Source organism: Micromys minutus, assembly GCF_963924665.1.
Source record: "Micromys minutus genome assembly, chromosome: 19".
In the NCBI taxonomy this organism is placed as follows: Eukaryota; Metazoa; Chordata; class Mammalia; order Rodentia; family Muridae; genus Micromys; species Micromys minutus.
Genome location: NC_137954.1, coordinates 29,036,565 through 29,041,890, shown reverse-complemented (window position 1 = coordinate 29,041,890; position 5,326 = coordinate 29,036,565). Strand labels below are relative to the sequence as shown.

The window sequence follows — 5,326 nt, the reverse complement described above, 5'->3', positions numbered from 1 at the left end:
GGCTGATGAAGGATAAAAGATGATGTCATCATTTTGCAGCACCTATCAATCTATGTCAGGACAACTAGGAGAGCTGCTGGCTCCTGTGATTTTCAGATCTCATATATTTGCATTTAAAAAAATTAACACACACACACACACACACTCACACTCACACCCTGGTGTGCATTGCAGGCTTAGACTAATCTGGCAACAGGATGGGTTTGGTATGGCAAGTTACTTGTGTCTTTTACCTGGCCCAGCCTTTTAATGTCCCTGTACCACCCTTTCCTGCTTAGACTGTTTTCTTATGCTTTGCCAGTGCCAGATCACGTCTTGGGACAGCTCAATTAAAACCTGTGAGGCATTTTTCAAGGACGCCATGGCAGAAAAGCCAGCTGTAATCGGCAAAATGAGGTATTTCAACAGACTGTGCACTCCAAATGGTTGGTCTCCATGGTGATCCAAACAAAAAAAAAAAAAAAAAAAAAAGTGGTCCTGCTGTGCAGATTTGGAGTTGCTATGGACTTACCCTGAGATTGCTCATGTACCTGAGAACACGGTGCAGGAATGAGGGCCTTAAGATTAAAGTATACAAAACTACAAACCCAATATTTATATTAAGGAAAAAAACACACACACACAGAAGATTCATCACTCGCACATAGCGCAGTTAGCATCCTGGAGAAAGTGGGACCCAAGGTACAGTTACCCAAGGGAGCAAATAAATTAAAATCCCATTGGCCCAGAAAGGGCTGGAAGTGAGGTGGGAGCAGGTCTGCCATTGTCCCCCCAAGAACCCCTCTCTGCCTGTCATCACAACCCGTTGCTAGAGAGCATTCCTAACACACCATGGCAGGGCCGGGTTCTGAGTAAGAACGGTGTGAAGATAACCCGCCTTACCCCTGAGAGTCTCTTCCACAGAACATAGCTGGAGGGTTAGGTTCATTAATTTTGGTTTGTTTCACATCCTGCCTGGCAAGGAGCTATCACATAGCCTTCTACAGAAGAACTTCCCTATCCTAGCCACTTGGCAAAGCCCGTTAGAGCATGCGGGTTCTAGGGTGGTTCCCCACAAAAGCCTTCGCTTGACTTTAGATAGAGCATGGTAGGAGTGCCTTTGCCTCACCTTTTCCCTCCCTCCAAAGAAAGACAGGGTGACACTGGGAACCCCAGCCTGCGACATGGAAGTGCAAGCTGCCCACGCAACCCACCCTATCCCTGCTTTCTCCGTAGACTGACGCCTCCTCTCTGAAACTCCCCATTAGCCAAAGAATAAGCCCTACTCCTGGATCTCAGTTCTGGGCTTCTGGCAGCAGGACCGGGCTGTGGATCTCTTCCTCTTCCTCCAGGAAGTAGGCAGGCTTTCCCTGACAACTGGGGCCCTGCTGGGCCTTCAGTGGACATGAGGCCACCATATGGTTGATGCTTTGGCAAAAGTGGCACTTCTTGGGCTGGGGTGGCAGCTTGCATATCTTGACATGATGGTCTAGCCCACCACAGTTGTAGCTCCTGTCTCCTTTGGATCTTCGCTTCTGCATGTTCTTCCCCTTTGGCCACCGCTCAGTCCCAATACAGAACACGTCACCAGGACCTGTGACATGGATCGATTCCAGACCCTTGGCAGACTTCTTAAAGGTGAATTCCGTTGCTTCACCCTCCTCGAGGCTTCGGAAACCTTCCATGTGCAGCTTGCTCTGGTGCACAAGGACGGCCACTTGGGGTCGAGTGCGACCCCGGCGCCGTCATAGACAGGAAGCTGAACCCCATGAGCACGTGGAACGACTTACAGATGCTGGCCCTGCTGCCTTGGCTCAGCCACCTGCAAACTGCTGGCTGGACACCGAGCCCATGGTCTGCTGAGTCCGTGGCCCCGGGCCCCAGGTCAGGCGGCTGCTGGCCCCAGAGAAGTCCGGAGGCAAAGGGCACGTTTTGAATTTTAACATTACGTATATTTCTATTGGAATTTTAGTTTTGTATCAAATTAATTTATTTTTATGTCTAACGTATATGTGTAGGTATGTGTGTATTTTAAATGCATTTACGAACTATGGTGAGATGACATGAGTATGTTTTCTAACATGTTAATTTCATGGGTCTAGGATTCTCATGTAGAAACAAGAAGTCACTTTTTTTTTTTTTTTTAAAGAAGTCACTTTTTTTTTTCCTTTCTGGAATTTTTGAAATAAATACACAGTTGAAATTTTTTTGAAAAAGTAAGAAATGGCCATGGGAAGCGAGATGATTCGTTTCTGCACTTTCTTCTTCCTCATCGTTTCGTCTAGCTCTCTCTTCATGATACTTTCCTTCTTTCCCCCCTTTCCTTTCTCCTATGAAAGCTTTTTGAACATCTTCAGCATGCCTCGGACTGTGCTCGTGTATTGAAGGAAAGCTGAGTTAGACTCATGGGACCTGACGGTATGATGAACTTTACGGAGATGCGTCTGTGATATGTATGGTCCTGAGGATGAAAGGAAGAGATGGGAGATGGCTTTGAATGCATTAAAAACAAATTGTAGTCAAGTTGGAGTGAATTAGCAAAGGCACTTGGAAAATTTGGTTAACAACCACAAAACCAAAATGACTAAATCCACCACGAGAGAATAGAAGTAGGTCTTAAAATAGAACCCCAACAGTTCCAATGCTCTCCCCACTGCGACTCAGTGAAGCTCCGAAAAGTGATGTAGCTATTTTGGGAGAAACGGGATATGAGATGAGGACTAGGTAGACAATTAAGAAGTCTTCCCCTGCCCCTCCTCTAAGTAGGATTTTAATAATTAACCCAGAAGACTAGAAAAAATTACCCACACTATTATCTTATCTTCAGGCTTTGGGTTGACAGTCTGCTGACAGCAGGCTGACCAGGAATGTCAGCAAAAATAACAGAAAGAAAATACAGGCAGGAGACTCCTCCTCGCACACTTTAACAATGCGTGGTCTTAGAAATCATCCCTCTGTTTTACTATTTATTTCAAAGTTGTAGTGTTGGAGATAAAACCTGGAGCCTTGCAAACGGCAGGTCAGGGCTCTGCCGCTGAGGTACAGCCCAGCTTACTGGTACAGTTGTCCTCAGCCTTCCAGATGCTGTGACTCTTCAATACAGTTCCTCATGTGGTGGTGACCCCCAAGGATAAAATTAACCTATGGCCACTTCATAACTGCAATTCTGCTCTTGTTATGAATTGTAATGTAAATGTCTGATAGGCGGGAGATCTGATATGTAGCCCCTCCCCCCAGAGGTTGAGATCTGTTGCTTTTATTTATAAAATGTGCATTTAAAAAAAGGAAAGGCATAAAGATTGTCAATATGTTGCTAGGCATAGGACACTTACTGTAAACGGTGAGGGTGAATCATTTTGTCACCTGACAACGATCACGTCTTGCAGTGTAGGAAGTGGTACTGAGATTGGAAGGGCAAGCAAGATCACCAGGGAGCTGTTGTCCAATGACGATACCGGGCCGAGAGAAAGAAAGAACTTCTGACAATCAGGTTCTGGATCACAGGCCGCATACCTTCCTGCTCATCTCCTTTCCTCTGCTTTCTCATCCATGTCCCTGGCTGTGGCCACCCACTTCTCATTCAGTCGTTACTTCCTCTTGCTGTCGTGACACGTGAAAGCCCTTTCTGACTTCCTGTTGTCCCTCTGCTGTTCCTGAAATGATCCAAGCCAATCCGTGTTGATGTTTTGGGTTTCAAAATCGTTCCTACTTCAGGTAGCATATGGGCGGCGTCAAAAATAACCAGTGTTAGAAAATGACTCGGCTCTGAGCATCTTTCAGGGTCACCTGTAGCCCACGTGATTTCGGTGCTCAGAAGACCATAGATTCTTAAACTGTGGGCTGTGAAATGTAGAAGCGGTGAAAAGTTGGGCAACCGTAAGAAGCTTTTAAGGGTGCAGGACCCCAAATTCAAATTCAACGCGCAAAGAATGTAAAGTTTTCCTGGCAGTGCTTGCCCATGTTACATCGCACGATTCCACCATAGCCTGGCATCTGGATGTCTGTCTGTATGTGCGTCTACACCTACCAGCCCTATCTTGTTGCCTGACCCTACCTGCCCTCGGGGGTTGGAAGTAAGGTGGTGCAGAGTCAATTACACAAATGAGAAACATTGTTGCAAGCTCCTCTGAACACTGTTGCAAGCTCCTTTAACACCCTCCACCTGCAGCCATTGGTCTCAAGAAAGCATCTCTTCTGAACAGCAGTTCCCGATTGACAGGCATTGTCTGTATTAGCAATCCCCGGTCTCTCAATTAGGTCCTCCTGCAGGAAATTCTTTGCAGCTACATGGCTGCCACTGATTACACAGAGGTGGCTCCACGGTTCCTGTTACACTACCCGAGACCTCAGCTCAGATCTGAAAATATGTTAGGAACTGCAGTGTCTTCCCTCTGCAAAATGTTTTGCTTGTATAGAAATGTAAGGATTAGATTAGAAAAAAACTTTTAACATTTTTTTTTTTTTAATTCAACAGTTCCTCAGAATGTATATTAGTCAGGGTAAACAGGCAAAGAGCAAAAGTTTCCTTCTTCCATATCTTCAAATAGGCTCACATCAGAGCTGTGGTCCTGCCTCCAGACGCAGTGTAAAGGATCCTGGGTTCCTATCTCAACGATTTAGATGAGAAACGGATCTTCCTACTTCAAATTAAGTAAAAATCCCTCACAGGTGTGCCCTCCATTTTTGGGTTTTAGTTAATTTTCAAATGTAGTCAAGTTGACAATCAAGAATAGCCATCACAAGATAAAAAAATATCAAATGAGGCTATCTTTTGGTTGTAGTGTGTTCAGATGTTTGGTATTAAATATTAATTCTGATGTGCTGAGTTGAGTTTCATTAAAAAAATCATTAAACAAATATTAGTTTGAGATTATGATAGAGTTTCCAACAATGTCTGAAGTGGTTCTAAACTTCTTCCATTTTGTAAAGCATGTTCTCAGCACAGTTGATTATGTAATGAAAATATTGACAGACTCTGGGAATCACTGGAGATGTTCTATATTCTTTACTGTCAAATACTCAGCCAAGACACAATGCAAAAACAAGCACTTTCATCTCATTAGCATGTGGGGGTTGCTTTATCTTTACTACATGGGAAAATATGTATGCCAAGAATCGTCTTAAATGGCCAGTCCTTTCTCTCCCTCTCTTTTTTTTCCTTTTTTTTTTCTTTTTTCTTTTGGTCTTTCGAAATAGGGTCTCAGACACCTACATGAATTTCTGTGGTATCTCTTCACAACAACCAACAGGGACTAAGACATAAATTAGTATCAGGAGTGGGGTATTTCTATGACAGATCTGACCATGCTACTTGATGGTGGGGAATGAGCTCTGGTACTTGGTACTC

At 44.5% G+C, this 5,326-nt stretch overlaps 1 pseudogene across 1 annotated transcript; it reads right to left on the bottom strand.

The window, feature by feature from the left end:
• Positions 1-1,274: 1,274 nt before the first annotated feature.
• LOC308433230 (protein lin-28 homolog A-like) lies at positions 1,275-3,334 on the bottom strand (annotated as a pseudogene). Its single transcript has 2 exons — positions 3,312-3,334; positions 1,275-1,936 (listed from the first exon to the last, which is right to left on the bottom strand). The product of its transcript is annotated as a protein lin-28 homolog A-like (transcript).
• Positions 3,335-5,326: the final 1,992 nt, after the last annotated feature.